Genomic DNA, 21384 nt, shown 5'->3' with positions numbered 1-21384 from the left:
TCGACTTGTCGTCTACTGGTCTCGGTCTCGGGACTGTCGCCCACCGTGCGGGTAGTCGGTCCCTATGGATAGGACCGGGCAGTGGCACAGTCAACGGGGGCCCGGCCCTGGATTCGGGCGGGCACCAACACACAGTTAATTAGGAGCTCAGGCCGCCTGCTGCAAGGCTGAGCAACAATATACAGTCAGTTCGGGGCTCAGACCCTCTGCTGCAGGGCTGAGTAACAATACACAGTTATCCCAGCTCCGGCCCTTTGGTTCAGGGCGGGCTGGCAGGAGTGCGGGTCGCTCGGGCCCTTTGGGACAGGGCAGAGCAGTGGCAAAGTCAGAGGGGGCCCAGCCCTTGGTTCGGGCGGGGCACCAAACACAGTTATAACAGCTCTGATCCTCTTGCGTCAGGGTTAGGCAAACACACAGTAGGCCTAATGGCCTCCTCAGGCCAGGGGGAGGGGAATTCTGCCACACGGCTACGGGTGACAGGGGGAACGCAGGCCCACCCACTCCACTGCGTCCCAGCCCGGGGCCCTAGTAGCGGTGATCACCACTGCAGGTGGTCAGTGGGGATCCTGACCGCAACACGCTGCCATGGGTATCGGGAGATCTGCAGCCTGACTCGGGTCGGCTGCTCCCGGGCTACTTCCAGTATCCCCCTCCGAGCCTACCTGGTTCGTGGGATCAGCTTCGGCTCCTCCCAGCCAGGGCTGAGCGGCAGGTCCGGCAGCTCTTCTGGGAAGTCCGGCCTGTTCCGGGGGGTCCTCAGGGCCGCAACAAGGGTGGGGCGGCTCCGGCCACTCCTCGTCGTAGAGGGCGCGGGGCAGCTCTGGCAGCTCCTCATCGTAGTGGGGAGGTTCTGGCCAGTCCGGACACCGGCCTGCGGCCTCAGTAGCTTCCCAGTCAGGAGCATTCGCGGACAGGTCTGCTCCTGACGGTGGCTGGGCTCCAACTGAGGGCTGAGGGCCGGCTTTTATTCTTCGGGGTCGCCGCTTGACCCTCTGGGGGGTGGGACTTCCGCTTTGAGGCCCCACCCCTATGGATGATTGACGGGGCTTGACCCTCCCGGATGAGGAGGGGAACTACACCACCTCATTACATGTTGTATGGTCGAAAACTGCTGATCCCATTTCAGTTATTTTTTTCCAATAATGTTATTACATTATTGCAGCAAAGTAAAATTACCATGCTTCATGTATCATCCCTGTTCAAAGGATAGATCTAATTGCATTACTAATGTTGTGTGAGAATACATATCCAGTCTGTTCTGGATCAACATGGAAAGATGCAAAACTTGAAACTGTGGTGAACCACTTATTAGTTCAGTAACGATAGCACTGATCCTGATGTGATATTTGTTTAGTTATTTTCATAGTGAGTCTTGGGCATTCATCTGGGTAGGACGGTTGTACCTGAGTGGGGTTATTTAGCACTTGGCCCCATATTTCAAGAGAAGATGGCCAAAATTATCAGTTATTGTCAGGGTTCTAATGAGCAGTATAAGGTGCCGATTCCTGGGGTGCAAGGCCTGGGTTTGGGAATTTGCTAGTGTATAGTATATATATACTATAGTTCATGTATATAGTTCATGAGTGGCTGGGAAACCATTTGTGTAACTTTGCTAGGAGTCTTTCCATGCTAATGGCTGCGTGTGAGCAGAGCCTGGAGAGGCTGCTTGTTACTAGCAAAACAGGATAAAAATCACCCTGGGCTGGAGAATTAAAGGGAGACAGCAGTTAAACAGTCCAGATTGTACTCTGGGGGATGTCAAAGCTATACTGGGACAGACTGTTCAAAAAAAGCTCAGAACCCAATGTGCTGTTCTCTTCTGATAACCTTGCCATAAGTGTCACAATGGGAGCTGAGCAATTTACTGCTCAAGTTGTACCTTCCTCTGAGAATGCTCTGTTGGCACAAACCCACTTGCACCTGTTACTGCAGTGGCAAGTGCCTGATATTGTGGGCACAAACTCTTTGAAAATGTGGCCCTGTGAAGGCCAGTCCAAAAGGTACACAGTTATTTTCTAATTTGTGCTCCTGAGGCAATGGGACAAGATAACTGGGGTTTTGTGGACTACATTAGGGAAGTGATGATAAAAACAGATGAGTTTATTAAGACATAGTGAATCCCTGATGACATCTGAGTCTAATTAAGCCAGGGTACTTTTTTGTTGGAATTGAATACATGTAAGACAGTTCTTTTGGAAGAAGATATTGTACTTAGGGGTGCTATTTCCAAGATCTAGAATAACAAACACTTTCATTTAAAAGACTATACTACCTTAAACCATTCTGAAATCCCTCCAGCTGTTTAATGTTGCTGTCTTGAAAGGTTTTGATAGAGCAAGGTAAGCTAAGGAAGACAAGGGGTCTTCATAATGGCCAGGGGAGTCTGTTTGTAGCTTGGAATAAATATGCAATTCAAAAAGCAATCATCCTGACCAGTGAGAATGGGCAACACTCATGAGTTCCATGCTTAGAAATAAGTGAGTAACAGAAACCTTTCTCTCAGTCTCTAAGAGAATGCATGAAGCTCAGGGTGGTAGAAGTGCACTAAGGTTATTGCATTAGGATGACAGCTTTTACATACTTCTTCTTTTGATGTAGTCCATGCATTTTAAAATCTGGAGCTTTGCTTTTGGATTCAGAGTTGATTTTCTCACCTCTCTCATCGGGCTGTAGTGTTCCTCTTTGCATGCAGCTGCAAGATGATGAGCCATATTTGAGGTTTATTTGATATACTTTCTCCGAACAGAGCCTAGTAATCCAAGGGATATATTGTTCTGTCAATTAAACATTGCTCCTCTGACTTAGCTGACATCACACAACCAACCTTCCTTATACTCTTTTCTTCAGCACTGCAGTGATTGGTCACTTGCTGCTCAGAAACTCACATATAGATAATATCTTACTACCCAGTTCTTCACCACAATCTATTCAGGTAAGTCTGTAGTCAGTGGTGGCAAGAAAAACACCCTGAAATTCTCAATGGGTCAAATTCAGAATTAGTGTAAGCTGGGAAATGTTCCCGCTATTGTGGGGAACTTTCCTGGCTTCTGCACCACCCTGGTGAAATGGGCTAGCAAAAGGATCAGAGTCCTCGCTCCCACTTCCTTTACCTAGAGGCCTCCCTGCCTTTGAGGACTCCCCTTCCACTCTCCTGTCTGGTAGAGTCCTCGTAACCCCGACAAGGCTGGGCCCAGGATTCCTGGGGGGCTCAACCCCCACCCTGCTGTGGTCACCCAGGACAGGAGCTAGGGTGTCCCCAATCTGGAGTGCTCTCTCCACACTGGGCACCTCCCTGACCCGCTGATCATTTCATGCAACTTAAAGCAAATACAAGTTATTTAATCAACAATTAATTTAAAAAAGAATGAGGAAAAACGGGAAAGGTTAAAGGAAAACACATCACCCTGCTCTGTGGCAGGGAACATTACAAACAGTGTCTCTGGAATGTCAGGGCAGTTTACAGATCTCAGGCCTTCTTCTCAGGCCCTGGCTGTGCTGCAGGGATGATGCGGGTTGGACACTTGCAATGGTGGTGGCCACACACCTCCAGGCTTTGGGTGATGGCACCCTTCTTCCCAAGGTCAGCCCTCCATTGGGTTAAGATCCCCCTCCTAGTCTGGCCTGCAAGGACCCTTGGCTGGGGGTGTCTTTCTGCGCTGGGCCCTTTGCCCAGGGTCCCCCCTTGGCTAGCCCCAGTTGCTCACCGCACCCTGCTTCAGATTGCTCCGGCTCCACTCTGCCTCAGCACCAGCTCCAAAACTCTCTCAGCTCCTGCTTCACTCTGCCTCAGCATGGCTGCTGCTGCTGCTGCTGCTCTGCCTCCAGCTCCCTAGGCTGCTTTTCTGGCTCCTCTGGCTGGCACAGCTCTGCTCCCCAGCTCAGCCTGGGCCCCTGCTCTCTCCTTAGCTCGACCCCACTCTGTCTGATCCAGGCAATTCCAGCTCACACAGTCGAGGGGACCCACCCTGGCTTCCTTACTCCCTGATTAGCCTGCCCACCCTGTCAATCAGGCTGACCTGGAGCACTGGCCTCTCCCCATTCTTTTAGTGCTGGGAGCTAGCAACCAAAACACCCCCACTGAATGTTAGTAAGGGGACAACAGTCCCCTTACATTAGCATAAAAGGGTGCAGCTTCAGTGACTGTCGGATGTCATTCAGTATCATTTAAATCAGTCCAAACTCTTTAGAATGGGTGCACATGAAAATATTTAATAGAAACCTGGGATGCGGGGATAATAGAAACCACATTAGAAAATGTTTACTTTCATTAACTGGAAATACAAAGTGCTAGGTGTCAGCACTTGAAAGTAGCCTGGTGAAGGGAGGATGCTGGAGCCCTTTCCCCCAGTTTGGACTGGTAGGACTTTGGTAAGGGAAGCCACAAAGCTCCTTGGCTGGAATGTCCTATATACAACAGCTACTTGTATGGGCATGGCGTGCCTGCCAGCGGGTGGCACAACTTTGCATGTGTATGGTTCATGGAAGGTTCTTCTTTGAGCCCCTTCCTAGAAAGGTGTTGGCAGCAGGATCCCAGCAAATTTTAAAAGTCAGATTTTTCAGAACTGCAGATGTACAACTACATGAACAAATGCATGCATAGTTGTGCTCTTAACTGGCATTTTCAGTTTTGTTGTTTTTATTTTGGTTTCACAGTGTGTATTTTCAGATTGAACTACAAATGTGTATGCATTTTTACATCCAGAAATGTCTGAGCCCAGTTCTGGAAATCTGACCCTTAATGGTGAAAAAGAGGTAAATATGTGAAGCAGACAGCTGATAATGCAACCTCCTGCGCGCTACTTAGACATTAATGCCTCCTTTTAAAAAAATAAATACAAAATTAATAACTGCCTTTGCCTTATCCAAGTCCTATTTACTACATTTGCTGTATATCTGTATATCCATCACTTTGTCAGTTTCCAGTGCATCAGGAGAAAGGTGGCATCTTTCTATCACATTCTTTGTTTCATTATAAGATTGCATTGGATATGCCAGATCACAGATGCAATCTTAAACTCCACAAGCAGACTTTGTGGAATCATATTTACAACAATAACATAAGCAAGATTCTATGAACAGCAAGGAAGCACCTTATCTGGCACAACCTTTTTTTCTAAACCATCAGGGCATCTCTAAGTGGGCGAGGCACAAGGGAACAAATATTTAATTGCAGTGCATGATATTTACATATTCTATTACCTATAAATGTTACACAGACAGAGAGTTATTGGAAAGGGCATAATCATATTTCAAACGTTTGGCCTGTCTTAGAAGAGAGACGTAACCATAACTACGTCATAAAGAAATAGTCAAACTTATTAACTCAGTGAGTCATATTGGCAGCTTGCCAGGAGCCCAATGACTGCACCTGATTTGCATAATTTTAGAATATAATTTTTTTCTCGTATTAGTGTCTTGTTTGCTAGATGAATAGAAATTGCCTGTTCAACAGCATCAAAAAGCTGAAGTTGGTCAGTTTTGCCTTCATCCTGTAGCTCAAGTGCAGTGATAGCCTCGGGCTGTATTTTAGAAACCCATAACTAAATCTCCTCTGCCCCCTGCGGCATGATGGTCACAGTATTACCTGGCTCTATTGCTATCAGTCATAACCGGAACGTTTTTCCAGGTCAGAATGGATTGTGTGGCAAAGTTTTTTCAGACATTCAGTAAGTGTGTGCAGGGGTCTTTTAGTCATTTCAATGCCAGTTCTAATCCAGTGTTCTCATTGCTTGAAAACACAATGGAGAGAAGAAAGTCATGGCAAATCTCTGAGCTACTCAGTGACACAGAATGGCTGTGTCATGTCATTATTTGGGTCACAGACCATGTCCATTGGAAACCTGTCCACAATCATTTTCCTTATGGGTGACACCTCACGATGTCTCACCTTATTAAGTCAGAGGTTCTATTCCACCTTCTCAAATGAGTTTTCTGTATTATAGACCAGTGGTTCTCAAAGTCGGTCCGCTGCTTGTTCAGGGAAAACCCCTGGTGGGCCTGGCCAGTTTGTTTACCTGCCGCACCCACAGGTTTAGCTCATTGCAGCTCCCACTGGCTGCGGTTCACTGCTCCAGGACAATGGGGGCTGCGGGAAGGATGGCCAGCACATCTCTTGGCCCGCGGTGCTTCCCCCAGCCCCCATTGGCCTGGAGCGGCAAACCACGGCCAGTGGGAGCTGTGATCATCTGAACCTGCGAGCGCGGCAGGTAAACAAACTGGCCTGGCCCGCCAGGGGCTTTCCCTGAACAAGCGGCAGACCGGCTTTGAGAACCACTGTTATGGACTACTAAGGATATGTCTACGCTACCTGCCGGGTCGGTGGGCAGTGATCAATCCAGCGGGGATCGATTTATTGCAATGTGATAAATCGACCCCCGAGCACTCTCCCGTCGACTCCTGTACTCCAGCTCAGCGAGAGGTGCAGGCAGAGTCGACGGGGGAGTGGCAGCAGTTGACCCACCGCGGTGAAGACACCATGGTAAGTTGACCTAAGCATGTCAACTTCAGCTACTTTATTCACGTAGCTGAAGTTGCTTAACTTAGATCGACTCCCCTCCCCAGTGTAGACCAGGCCTAAGGCTGTATCTAGGGGCAGAGCTTTCATTAACAATGGACACAGCCCTTCTAACTTTGAATATGTTGCAGGACTGGAGCAGGAATATTTTTGTCTGGATGCCAGACCTAGTGGAGCACCATCTCCAATGAATGCCACAAGTTTTGCTACTGCTTGCAATCTGCACTGTGAAGAGAATGAAGCTAATCAAACTTACAAATGGTGCAATCTGTTTTCTCTTTGAGACACAATCTCTGAGTGAAGATGGCAGTAGAAAATCCTCCTTTAAGGCCTAAGTAAACATATTTTTCAAAGACGCTGACATAATCTCTTAAAAACAAATTACTCCTTTTTGGAAACCTATCGGTCCAGCTACCTCCCAAGTATTTTCTATGTGATTGCACCATTGCCTACAAATTGCAGATTGTGATATCCCCCGACTCCCACTTTAAATGCAGAAGAGAGAGAGAGAGAGAAGTTACTGAGGAGATGCATCATTACGTTTCTTTCTGCCCAGAGAAACTAGTACGATAGACTCCATTGTCTTACATACCAAACCCTGAGGACACTAAGGCCCATATCCTCAAATTTCAGTAGGAGCTAGCCCCTTAAATACCTTTCAGGATCTGGGCCTACATGACTTGCGTTACTTATTGCAGTATGCTGAGGAAATCTGAAAACTCATCACCTGCTTTTCATCAACATATTTATAACATTTTGGGCACATGCTTATAGCAACTGCTATGAACCACATTAAATATGACTCTTTATCTTTCTCTGATATCAGCCCCATCTGCTTGACCTCATCTCATCCATATTCATGTTGCCTTTATATGCCTCTCAATAGCCTTTAGGTAGAAGGCCCAGATAAAAGAATCCTCCATGATCACAGAATGCATGATAAGGTATTGCATAGTTAATTGTTGTTTGTTAAGGACTCTCCAGGAAGGAAAAACAGTGAATTGTACATTACTGAGTAGAGAAAGAGCAGATGTAAAAACTTGAAGAGAAGCTGATTCCCCTTGCTATCTGCTTTTACTACTGCATTTTTTAAGAAGCAGCATTAATTTCACATTCAAGAACTGGTGTCTTTTTTGAGTATAAAGCATCTGTGTTACCCATGGATGAAGCAAGAAGAATTATATAGAGTAATGAAATGATATAATCATTATAATACTTAATTTTATAGCACTTCTGCTCTTCAAAGTGTTAACCCCCTGGTGCCCCTGAGGATTCAAACTCAGGAGGTAGGGGGTACGCTTTACCCCCTACGGCCCAGGTCATCCTGCTAGTGTGGATCTCCCTGCTGTGCTCACGACGCGTCCCACTAGTTAGCTGGATTATTTAAAATGATACTCCAATGGCAGTGCTTCCTGGGCAATGATGGGTAATCCATCCTACCAGGGAATACTGTGCTCATGTCATAACTAAGTACACAGTTCTCAAATTACCAAATAACTCCAATAAACTCTATAGAAACAACAGAAATTATAAACACAAAAATTGTAAAGAACAAGTTATACTAAATAAATATATATGAATGTGGCTAGGTTGTTTTTAAGTATTTTATATATATATATATAGGAGGCAGAGTACCAGAATTTTTTTCCCCTCTCTCTATTTTGGTCACCTAACAAAACCACAGCAAAGTTTCCCTGACTCCAATAGTTAACTCAGCCCTCTAACATGTTAGTCCCCAGTCAAGGTCCCTGCTGGTGGTGCACTTGTGGATGCTGCAGGCACTGTGGTCCAGCGTCTGTCTTGTCTGAGGGATCTGATGATCCATGGAGCAGTGTGGGTCTCAGAAGTAGCTTTTCAGCTCCAAGGGAACCCTCCTCACACTGGGGTAACAAGCTTAGATGTAAGCTTTCCACTTTTCCTCCTAGTTGAGGTAACTGTCAGTGATCAGGCTGCAGGCTGAGGCAGCTGAGGTAGCTGGCTGAACTGTCCGTTGGGCAGTCACTTCCTTCTCCCAAGTGTCTGGACTCTGGGGTAAAGAACCCAACAGATCTCCCCTCTTTGGGGACATCTGGGGCTGCTACATTCGTTCCCTGTCTCCAGTCTCTTTTCTTACAGGAGGGTTGCCTGTCAAAAGAGCAGCAGTCTGTTGGGATGCAATCTTTGGCCCTGGCAGGGCCCACATAAGTTTCACAGCCCCACGTATGGTAAGAGGTGTGGGGGAGGTTACAAAAGCAATTTAATACTATTTATTAATGCTCACCATAATGTTCTGAAGAAGAGAGGGAGTTGCAAGCAGGGAAAATGAGGCAGAGTGATTTGCCCAGAGATACAAAGGATGCCACTTTCCGAGCTGGAACTAGAACTCAAGAATTCCTTGCCACTATACCTATTTTCAGACCAATAGAAAAGCAGTGCCTTCCTCTGATACCCTGTAGATGTTGTGAATTGCAGGCTAGCCATGATGATTTCAAAGAGCAAGAGGGAAGGATGAAACAGGGGCACATAGATGGAGGCTTCCATATTTTAGAAGGGATTGCCATTTGCCCATATCAAGCAAAGCATTTAAGTACATGCTTAACTTTAAGCTGCGAGTAGTTCCATTGACATGGTTTTTGTAAATCCTTGAATTAAGTTTAAACCAAGTTCTATCATATTGGCATGCAGCTTGTACTTTAAAATATGTATGTTTCTCTTGTGAAAGATGAACTGGTCATGTGGCAGTGGGGCCCTTCCATTAATTTTTACTAGTTATTGAATATTAGAATATGCTGCACATGCTGCTCTGGAATATCATTTTAAACTTACAGTCACATCTAACCAAACACATTATCATTGCATTCTAGTGCGGTCTAGCCTCTCTCTGACAGAAGTTGTGGGTCAAATCCCACATCTGTATTTAGGCTCATAACAATGCAGACAAGAAACTTTCACCACTTGGAGTGCTATCCTGTGGAAGAGATGATAAATCATGGTCTCTGGAAGTGGCAGATACAAGTAAAGAACCAAATTCTGCTCTGACTTGTCCTTGGCCTGTACAACACCATTGAAATCATACTCTGACCCTAATGCTCTCCAGACATGCGTGTGATGTCTGCAGTCTTGGGCCCAGGCCCAAGAGTCCCCAGGTAGCTGCCACATCCTGTCCACCATACAATGGCTACTTAAACCAGGTGAGCTAAGAAGCTACTAGGGCTATATCCCTTGCCAACACACCATCCAGAGCAGCTGTGATTAGAGGATTGCCCAGCTCCATGATTGGTCCAACTACACTATTTAAACCAGTGTGTTTGAGCAACAAGGTAGTTTCATGCTGTGGCTACTCTGGACCCTTCTTGTGCCTGCCTTCTGCACCCAATCCTGTTCTGCTCTGACCTTAACCCTGCCTTTGCTCCTGTTCCCCCCTGTGCCTGCTCCATGGTTGATCTTTGCCTCTTCTCCTGTCTTTATGCCTTGCAGCCAATCCTCAGTGACCAGGCCTGGCTCTGACCCCAGCCTCTGACTTCTGAGCCTGAGTCTGGCTTGACCCCGGCTCTGGCATTTGGCATCTGACCTCTGCTCTGAAACTTCAGTTTTGATTCCTGGTTCTGAGTCTGGCTTGACCCCTGGCTCTGGTAACTGGCAGTTGACTCTGGAGCTGACCCTTGGCTTTGTTTCCCAACTTGGATGCCTGCTGTGCCCACTACACCTGACTCCTGCTCTATTAGGCCAGATTACCTGCATTCCAGTGTACAACAATTCCCTTGCCTGTGCTATTGTCCTATATTATGTCTTTGATCTTGTCTAACTCTTCAGGATGTGGAACATGTTTCACTCCAAGTCTGATCTTGCTGCAGTTGAAGTCAATGGAACAACCCCTGGTGACTACAGTGGGAGCAAGATTGGGCTCTATATTTGTAAAGTGACATGTAAGTTACCAAACCAATACAGATGGCTGATAATAAACAGTGAGGTAATTAACAATAGTGATACTTTTCAAAATGAAAAGGGGATAATTTCGGTGCTCTGGCTAAGATAACTGCCTTCCATAAAAACAATTCTAATATCTTGAGCAGTGGGTGGGAGAGCTACTGCGAGTATATAATGATAGCTCTGTTGTCCTGTGCAGTCATTGCGTTATTATGGCCAGATTCTAGAACTCCATAATACCTTGCCACTAGTCTGTTACACTGCAGTGAATACAGAGGAACCCAACTGACAAAAGTGGAGTTACTCTGGATTTGCACTGGTGCAGATAAGGTCAGAATCTGGCAGGGCTGCCTCAGGTGCCAGCTTGTGGGGGGCGCTACTAGGACCTAGAGTGTAGAAAATTGTGTCTGCTGCTGGTGCACATGTATTCTCTCTGCTCTAGATGCACAGAGATGGTGGAGTGCTCTGCTGGAGGAAGGAGGGCACAAGAGACATAACAGGCAGGCAGGAGAAAAGGTGAGAGGGAATAACAGAAAGCAGCAGGAGCTTCAGGGAGAGAGAGGAGGAGGAGCCTCTCTTATACCTCTCTAGCACCCCCAAGAACCTGGACTGATTAACACCTGCTTCTCAGGGAGCTTCCTGTTTCCTGCTGCTTCCTTGAACCCACTTGAGGAGAGCAGGCAGTCAACTGAAGTAGTAGGAGCCAGTTAGGCCCTTAAGATGCTGATATCTTCCCTCACTCAGGTCCTGCTACTTGCCTGCTTATTTGTCCCCTTCAACTGAGTGTTGAGAGCCACTATAGCTGGCACAGAGCAGCAGTCATGAGTGAAAGAAGAAAACGCCCCTCTGGGGCAGCATTCAGAAAAAGAAAGCAAGCAAAGGAAGCTTTTCTATCTAAGCAGGAAAGAGCTCTCCTTATATACATAGACACAAATGTTCACGATGAGCCTTTTGGCTGCAGTGAGGATGTGAGTGGTGAGGAGATGCCTGATCTTCCAGTTAGTCAGAGTGCAGGTGACCTGGCAGCTACTGCACATCCATATCTCCATCTCAAACGGATGTAACCATGCACATTCCTGAAGAAAAGTGTAGATCAGAGAAGAGTGTGGTGAAGGCACAAGAAACAGCTGCTGCTTTGTTTAGTTCCTTAAGTCTAGATGATCCAGGACTGTGGACCCACTTGAGCAGTAGCCTGAGAGACTTCCTTGTACTGCATGGGCCACAGCAAGTGAAAAACTTCATGTTCCCCAAAGACAATGAAAATAGAAGTTTCCATCCAACATATTACTGGTGTGAAATCCCCAATGGTGACAAAGTGGAGAGGCCATGGTTTATGTACTCAAAAACCCAGAATGCTGCATACTGTTTTCGTTGCAAACTCTTCCAGGCTAATGTTCCAGCCACATTGGGCTCTACAGGAACAAAGGACTAGAAAAATCTGGCTAGAAATCTGGCATGCCATGAGAAGGCAGCAAATCACCAGAAAGCATTCCACAGGTGGAAAGAGCTTGAGAAGAGACGAAGGTTAAAGGCCACCATAGATGATCAGCATCAAGAGAGGATTGCATCAGAGTCTCTTTACTGGCAAAATGTTCTGAAAAGGCTCATTGCCATTGTGAGAATGCTTGCTACCTAAAACCTAGCACTGTGGGGCACTTCAGATCAGCTGTATGTGCCAAACAATGGAAACTTCCTTAAAATTGGAGAGCTGATGGCTAAGTTTGATGCTGTACTCAAGGAGCATCTAAGAAGAGTCACCACCAAAGAAATGTTCACACACCACTACCTTGGAAAAACCATTCAAAATGAGATCATACAGATACTGGCAACAAAAGTCAAACAGAAGATTGTGGCAGATTTGAAGTCAGCAAGATGTTACTCTGTTATTCTGGACTGCACACCTGACATCAGCCACAGGGAACAAATGACATTAATGGTGCATTTTGTAACAACAACAAAACCTAGTGAAAATGTCCCTGCAATAGTGACTGTCAGAGAGCATTTTCTAGAATTTATTGACATTGATGATACTACAGAAGCTGGTATGACAAATGTGCTTCTTAAAAAGCTGGAAGATACAGGAATTGCGATAGCTGACATGAGAGGTCGGGGCTATGATAATGGTGCCAACATGAGAGGAAAGAATAGGGGAGTGCAGACACAGATCCCAGAGTTAAACCTCTGAGCTCTTTTTGTCCCATGCAGTTCTCATTCAATGAACTTGGTGGTCAGTGATGCAGCATCAGCTTCTAGTGAGGCTGAAGAATTTTTTAATGTAATTCAAAGCATCTATGTATTTTTCTCTGCATCAGCTCATTGATGGCAAATTTTGAAGCAACATCTGGGAACATCCTCTCTGACACTGAAACCACTGAGTGCCACACGATGGGAAAGTCGAGTGGAGGTGATAAAGCCTATTAAATGCCAAATTGGGAAGACAGATGATGCCATAGTTGCCATTATGGAGGATAATGCCATGACAGGAACTGTTTGTGGGAGAACAGTGGCAGAGGGAAATGGAATCACCAGAAACATACATAACTTCACATTTCTGTGTGGCTTAGTGTTGTTGCATGACATATTGTTTGAAATAAATGTTGTAAACAAGAGACTCCAAGGTGTTTGTTACAGAAGTGGATGGGTAGGGTTCTGTGGCCTGCTTTGTGCAGGAGGTCAGACTAGATGATCATATTGGTCCCTTCTGACCCTAAAGTCTAATACAGTCAGTTGAAGAATGTTTCATGCAGCTCAAGAAACACAGCAGTATATTTTGGGATGTTGTATGATATTCCAAAACTCCTCACTATACCTGAAGAAGACCTACACTAGCAATGGAGCGCACTAGAGACAGTGCTGGCACATAATGACATGCGAGTGATTTAGGTCATGAACTGAAAGCCCTTTCAAGATACATTTCAGCAGGATCAACTCCAAAGGCTGTTCTGGAATATATGTGCACAAATAAGATGACCACCCTCTTTCCAAGTGCTTTTGTTAGTCTGCGCATACTTCTAACACTTTGTGTAATAGTTGCTCTTGGAGAATACAGCTTCTCCAAGCTGAAGTTAATAAAAACACATCTACGCTCCACAAAGACATAGGAGAGGCTGGTCAGCCTTGCAACCATCTCAATAGAGCATGAGCTGGCCCAGACGGTGGACCTTCAGCAGGAAGCAGTTCAAATCTTTGGAGGGGAGGGATAGCTCAGTGGTTTGCACATGGGCCTGCTAAACCCAGGGTTGTGAGTTCAATCCTTGAGGGGGCCTCTTAGGAATCTGGGGTAAAAATGTGTCTGGGGATTAGTTCTGCTTTAAGCAGCAGATTGGACTAGATGACCTCCTGAGGTCCCTTCCAACCCTGATGTTCTATGTTATAGAGCCCATCACCTTAGCACCCAAGTGTACATACCTTGAATGTGCTACAGTTGAGCACTTTGATAAGCATGGCATTTATTTAATTACAATCAATAAAAAGAAATATATCCTGCATAAAAGTCCAGTGGCAGCTTCCCATCCACTGGCCTTGCAAAATTATTTCTTTTAAGCTATACATAAAATAGCATATAAGAGAAAAAATGTCCTATTTTTTCCTTTAAGGTAGCATAGTCGCTGGATTCCACATTAGCAGGCTTCAGCCAAGGCAGCATCAGTTATGTGCTGTACTGTGCTGTACCTCTAGGAAGTATTTTGCATTGTAAAACAATGCTTGAACTCATCTGTTGATTGTGCCTAATGCTAGTCCTCAGCCATTCAAAATAAGTGCTGCCTCTTGTGACAAGCTGCAAAGTGGAAAGGATTGGTTTAATCACGCTGCCATGCCTCTCAGCAAGGATGCCATAATGAAACATTGACTTTATCCCTCTTTCAGTGTAAATAAAACTCATCAGACTGCATCACTTATTTTTTTCTGAATTGCTCCCAAAATAACATTCTTCTTCTCCTCCTCCTCCTTCCCCCTGCCCCAAAAGCATGAGAACCCTCGTGACTGGGCAGTCCCTCTGCTTCACTCAGGAACTGACAGAAAAAACAAATGTCTGCTCTACACTAGAAGCCCTACCTCTGTGCAGCTGTGCTGCTGTAGCATGTCTGGTGAAGATGCTCTCTGCCGACAGGAAAGCGCTTTCCCCTCAGCATAGTGGCTCCACCTCTGTGAGAGGCGGCAGCTATGTTGGTGGGAGAGCGTCTCCCGCTGACATAAAGCCAGTGTGGACAGAACTTATGTCACTGTAACTTGCGTTAATCGGGGACATCTTTTTCACTCAGCAACTGCTCCCTTTCTGACTGACAAGATTCCATCTTCATGATCACTCTCCTTCCCTCTTTCTGCAAAGCTTGTTGTCCCTTGCCTCTGCCCCATCCATCCACTCACACCTGCCATGGCCTTCAAACTATTCCCACTTGCTCCTCCTAGGCTGCCAGAGATTCCCGGGTTGGCTCTCTCAGCTCCACTTTTTCCTCCACCCTTATTCACCACACTGTCCATCTAGCTAGCCTCCAAACTCGGCTCACGCTTTGCTCTTGCTTCCTCTAGTCTTGCTTCCATGCCCCTGAATGCCTGCAGAAAAGGGAACTGAGGGGCCAGGCAGACTTTCTGCACTAAACAGCTTTGTCCTTTCAAATCTTCCTCATGCAACAGTCCTTCTATTCCCAACAAGTCTCAGGCCAGCTACCCACAATGACTGTTTGTAACCTTCCGTTCCCTCCTCAAGTCTTCTTGCTCGCCATTTGCTTTCCTAATCTATCATGGCATTTACTGACTTCAAGTGGAAGGTTGAAAGGAATTAGTATGAGCTTCTAGCAATTTATGTTCTTCCTTCCATGGTTCTCTCCCTTCCCAATAGCCTTTGCTCCCAGATTCCACTTGGCCCTCGACCACCATGTCCTCTCAGCTACTAAGTGGCTGTGCACTTACCCTCCCCAAAGAGGCCAGCATGATTAAACCATTCCCTTCCTCTCCCTCTTCTCTCTCTACTGCCTCCTTCCATTTAGCTCACAAGCGTGCTCTTGCAATTCCCATCCTTAAATAAATAAAATAAAAACAAGAGCCAAAAAACCTCAAGCCCGATGACTCCCCTGTGACTGTCCTATCTTCCTTTCCTTTCTAAGTTCCTTTAATGGGTCACAGCTGCTGTAACCTCCTTCCTTCTGGCTTCCTAGATGCCCACATTATTCCCCACAAGTTCATCAAAAATGCAGCTGCCAAAATGTTCTTCCTTGACTGCCAATCAGATCATGTCACTCCTCTCATTAAATCCACAGTATATGAAGATTAAATGTCTCAGCCTAACATGTCATCCAGCCTATATTGCTGATCCTGTGTCCTGACAGCAATGCAACCCCACCGACCTATTCACTTCCTTCTCCCACTCCCATTGCTTGACCTTCTTACACACTGCCTTGTGACTACCCAACCCCAGTGCACCTCCATCTCCTCATTCAAATTCCTCCTCCGCACTCACTGCCTCAGGGCCCTCAAACACTAGGCCATATCAGTCCTCTGCCCTCCCCACCCTGTTGTTAGCTACAGGGGAGTGAAAGATGGAGGAAAAGGTGGATGATTAAAGGAAAATGGATAACAAATTTTACCTTGCCATCTTCTCTGGGTCTCCACAGAGTCTTTCGGTTTGTATGCTCCTTAGAGTAGGGTGTTTACATAGGCCTTGTGCAGCGCCAAACACATTGTTAGTGTTTAACAAACAATTAATAGTAATAAAAGTAAAAGGCTCTGTTCCCTCCACTTGGTTAATGGGAATTGCTCATATACAGTGGCTGTGTAATCAGGCTCCTATCTCAGCAGTCTGTCAGAGTCTCTCCCCTGTGAGCAGCAGTGAATGACTATGTATTAATAATGAGCTAGGAGATGCTTGTGATTTTCATCTCCTAATTAATAAGAAAAAGCCAAAGGAAATGAATGTAAGTGATTCTTGTCTGAAGTGTGGTGAAGATGGCAGGCTTGTGCACTCTCTATTCTTTTTGCTTAGCCTTGTGCTGTGTAGGACAGTGCTTCTCAAAGTGGTGGTCTGCGGACCGCGGCCAGTCCGCGAGCCATCAGCTACCGGTCCGTGGCGAGTTTCCTCATAAGAGCGTCAAATAGGATAATAATATGGCACCAGTCCCTGGCACACTGGAAAAAAAAATGGCCGGTCCCCCACATCAGATAGCTTGAGAAGCACTGGTGTAGGGTACATGGTTAGTGGGGCCAGGGGTGGGGATGGAGGGGTAGCTGACATGGGACACTTAGTGCCAATTCCTGGGAGATGCTGGTAATGTTACTGGGATCTCGATGCTCAGTAGGTGCCTGAACCTGCACCTTTGATGTTAGTGGGAGTTTCACCATTGGCTTTGATGGAAGCAAGCCCTATGCTCTGCTCTGAACCTGTGATGCACTTGGCACCCTCAGCAGTTGTTGAAGTCCATGGGAATGGGGAAGCTTAGCACCTTGCTGGACTGAGCCTCCAATGAACAGTTCCATCTGGGATAGTTTGGGTAAGATGGTTTGCAAAAGGCTCTGTTCGAGTGAAATGAATGTGTTGCTTCTCAGAAACAAATCATTCCAAGTAGAAGTATGCCAGAATTTTAAATCCTCGCTCCTTTCAATTTTAGGGCACAGTGGGAGTTGCCTTAAAGTCAGATCCAAAGGCAGAAGGTGCTTATTTTCCACCTTTGGATTTTAACACAAGATTACAGGACAAGCTAGCAGAAGTATCATAAAATAGACGATAACATGAGATTTCCATTGTTCTTCCTCATGAAAACATCTTGCAAGATTAAGACACTATCAGACTGAAACCTTAGTGTGAACATCTCTAGTTCCAATACAGTGATCTCTAGTGGGCTTTCATCAATCACAGCTCACTCTGCCATCTCTGTGGGCAATAGCTTATTTCCCCTGCATTCCTGAAGGACACTGGGAGTTATTCATAATACAGGAAGGGAGAATGATCCATCTGAAATGGCCAACAGAGATTGGCCTGATTCTTCATTGTCCTGCACCTTGTGTAGCCATTTACACGAGTTTAAAGTAGGTGGAAAGCACTGACATTCTGTTCTTCTAGTTCTTTTAGGGTAGGGTGACCAGATAGCCAGTGTGAAAAATTGGGATGGTGGTGGGGGTTGGGGGTAATAGAAGTCTATATAAAACAAAGCCCTGAATATCAGGACTGTCCCTATAAAATCGGGACATCTGGTCACCCTATTTTAGAGTTCAGTTTGTTAATACTGTCTGCAGTGTTGTCATGTGCTGTCTGAGCTCACAGCACTGAAGAGGGTCTGATATCTGAAAGTGATTTCTGTTAGCTTTGATCATGTGCCATGGTATCTCACTCCAATGAGAGGGGCAAAAACAAATTAGGAAATAACATCTAATGGTAATGTCTATTACCCTATCAAAGGGAAAGTGGGAGCCTTTTTTCTGCTGCAGCTCTTTTCAAAAATCAAAAGATGATGCATTGTTACTTAGACGAGTGAGTGAGTTTTCTACAATCTCTCAAATATGAGCCCCCCTGAGATGCTGAACATGGGCTTTTACTGATAGCTATTAGCATGCTTTGCTTCCCACTCACACGCCTAATGGGGATAGTTGCATAACACTGCAGGCAAACTGGAGAGGGTGAATGAGAGCAGTACTTGGATAGCACAAGCTGTTTACAACCCTGCAACGGGCAGAGGCAAAGCAAAGGGACGTCTTTAAATTAGTTATTGGGGAAAGAGTTTCAAGATGATCAGAGTACTGGAATGGAACTGATAATAAAAATTGCCTATCTGTACCATGTGATCTGATTAGCTCAGTAGAATATACTGTGTTACAATTAGCATCTGAAGCTTATTCATCTGTAAACTGGCAAAGACAATGGTCTCCAGAGGCTTAACTGGATGAATCACTCCTCTTCTGTCCTGTTTATAACTTAGTTGGCTATGAAAGGGTCTGATACAGTGAAAGAGCTGAGCCTTTCCTGCAACCTGCTGAAGCTACTGAAAGTTGAGGGTACTCAGCACCTGATAGGAGTGAGAGCTACTGTTATAGTGTTCTCTGCTGAGTGTGGCATTCTGCAGTGCATGGAAATCCTTTCCTGATAACTAGAGCTGGTTGGGAATTTTTCATCAAAATGTTTGTTTGTTTTTGACAGAAGATGCCAGGTCATTGAAACCGAAACTTTTCATGGAAATGTAACTGCTTTGATGGGAAGGTTTCATTTTCAGTTCCAGGATGGAATTGGGGGTGGAAACATCAACCTATCCCACAATAGCCATTAGCCTGGGGGTTTGGGCAGCTCATCTGGTATGTGGAAGATGGAGGTTCACATGCCAGCTCTGCCTGATTCAGAGCAGGGGCTTGAGCCTGGGTATGGTCTATCCCAGGTGAGTTCTCCGACACACACAGTCATTCTCATTTTCTTTCTCTGGCCCACTGAATGGGATGTGGGAGACAGGTTCAAGTCCATGCTCTGAATCAGGCAGAGCAGTGACTTGAACCTTTGTCTTTGGGTCTCCAGCATCCCAGGCGAATGGTCTAACTACCAGGCTATTGGCTATTCAGGCAGGTGTGTTCGGGAGTGGGGAATACCCTTCTCTTGCTATTATGGAAAATGTGTGTGTGTGTCATGTTTTCGTGAAAAATTTCAAAATGTTTTGTTCCAGTGCAGAGCAAAACCAGATCTCTAAACTTGACATTTTTTTGTGAAATGGAATTCTTGTTTTCTGGCTAGCCCTATTGATAGCTAACTTAAAATCGTGTTATTATGCAGGATTCAATCACTATTGAAGCAATAACTAATAACCGAAAATAGAATGAATGGTGGTGAATTACTCAAACCTTTCTCACATGTATACATTTAAATTTATAATCTTAATATTGCTCTTACGTAATGTTTTTGCATTTAATTTATTCTAAAAAATGAAAACCTGAATGTAACTCTGACTCTACTGTATGTCTTACTGCCAGGGAAAGCATTCATAAAGCTGAGGGATACTCAAATTTTCCCCAATTGAAGGCTGCACTAACAACTTGCCAGGAGTCAAAAAACAAAACAAAACAAAACAAAAAAACAACCCCACTCCCCAATGAATATGCATAAAATGAACAGATGCAGCCACCTTTATCTTTCAGTCTGGGGATGGCTTAGGGGACTGCAGGTCTCAGCATGCTGTGTTCCTTTCTGAATGCTTAGAGTGTGCATTCTAGGATCTCTAGCATTCAGGGACAGCATCTCCATATCAGAGCTGAGGGTAGCCATGGGCAACATTGTAGAACTCATTGAGCTTCTCCTTAACAAAGTGAACAACTAAGGGCTAGATACTTTCATGTGGAAGGGGATGACTGAGGACAAGATTCTGTACTGACTTTTTATACTGACATTTAGCGTAATTTTTTCCTTCCTTAGTTTGCTTCCTTGTTTCAGCATCTACTGAGACTAACAAATTCCCGTCACGTATTTATAGTTATACCTTTAAGGTATAATACACTGCAGTTATGGCCCTTTGAGTTTTCTCTTCTCTAGATTATGTAAATATAGCTCCCATAGTCATCCCTCAGATTGGATAGTTTATTTTCCAATTCTGATATGCTCTCTGTTAGACATTACTTTGTGTCTGGTTTTTCCATAACCTTCCCACATACTATCCCATGGGCAATGGTGTCAGGGCTTATGTCATAGTTATCACCTTAATTGTATATGTGACCATCCCAATATATATGGTACATTGGATAATTTAAAATTTTTTTGGCAAAGTGCTATGGCATCACATTGAATGCTTGCATAGAGTTGCCTAGCATTAGCCCTGAATAAGATATGTTAAAAAATAAGTAGACTGCCACTTTCTAATCTTGTGGAAGCTCTCTGGTGAATTTGTTAAAAATTCTTCATTTCTCCCACTCTCTGTCTGTCTTTTCTATTTAGACAGTAAGTTCTGTCACTTACTATGTGTTTATGCAGCAGCCAGCACAATTTGGATCCTAGTCATTGTTGGGGTCTGTCGTAGGGTGTACAGACCTCATGCTGTCCTAACCACTAAAAGGTGGAGAGAGAGATGAGCTACCACCTCAGCTGGGGCTGATTGGTGGCCCTGCAGCGGCTGAAGAGATAAAAAGGCTTCCAAGAAGAAGGAGGAACACCTGAGAGCAGCAGTCTTCAGCAATGGGCTGGAAGGAAGTCCCTGAAGGACAAACTGATCTGAGCCTAAGTTCCCTCTAAGCTGCACAGCTGAGCAGTCATGCAGCAGGCTATCAAGGGCCGCGCTAACAGGGAGAAGCGCCTCTCCCCCAGCCCCGGGCTGCTGCAGCGAGAAAAGGTTAGAGGGAGTCCTATCTCCCTGCCACAGCCCTGGGGCAGCCTGCATCCCAACCCCCTCATCCCTGGCCCCACCCCAGAGCTCGCACCCCCAGCCAGAGCCCTCACCCCCCTAACCCCAACCCTCTGCCCCAGCCCTGAGCCCCCTCCCACACTCTGAACCCCTCGGCCCCACCCCCACCACACACCACTTCCATATTGGAGCAAATAACAAAATCCATTCTGCACATGGATGTAAAAGATTACAGGGAACATTGAGCCCCAAGGGGCTGGAGACTGTAAACTTTTTGCTAGGGTTACCGGCCTCCAGACTCTGTACCACTCCAAGAGAGGAGAGGCTATTGATGATCCAGCTGAGGGTTGGAGTCTTAGCAAGGAACTCCTGGACCTAGGGCTAAAAACTGTGATTTGCTGAATAAAGGGAACAATAAAACAGGCTGTCCCTGATACCCTGTGCAACTGTGAGGGAGTGTCAGAGACTGAACACCTTCCTAGGCAGAATCTGTAGGTGCTTCTTTAACACAAATATATAATAATAAGTGATTGCAGTGATGGCTGAAAATCAAAGCCAGGTGAAAAACATTAGAGTCCTGAAGATATGGGTGAAAGACCAAAATCTCATCTATTTTGCTTTGTGGGTAACTCCTTTTTTACAGCTGTACATTCCCAACCTCCTGCT

This window comes from Gopherus flavomarginatus, chromosome 2 (assembly GCF_025201925.1).
Source record: "Gopherus flavomarginatus isolate rGopFla2 chromosome 2, rGopFla2.mat.asm, whole genome shotgun sequence".
In the NCBI taxonomy this organism is placed as follows: domain Eukaryota; kingdom Metazoa; phylum Chordata; order Testudines; family Testudinidae; genus Gopherus; species Gopherus flavomarginatus.
This window is presented reverse-complemented; position numbering follows the sequence as displayed.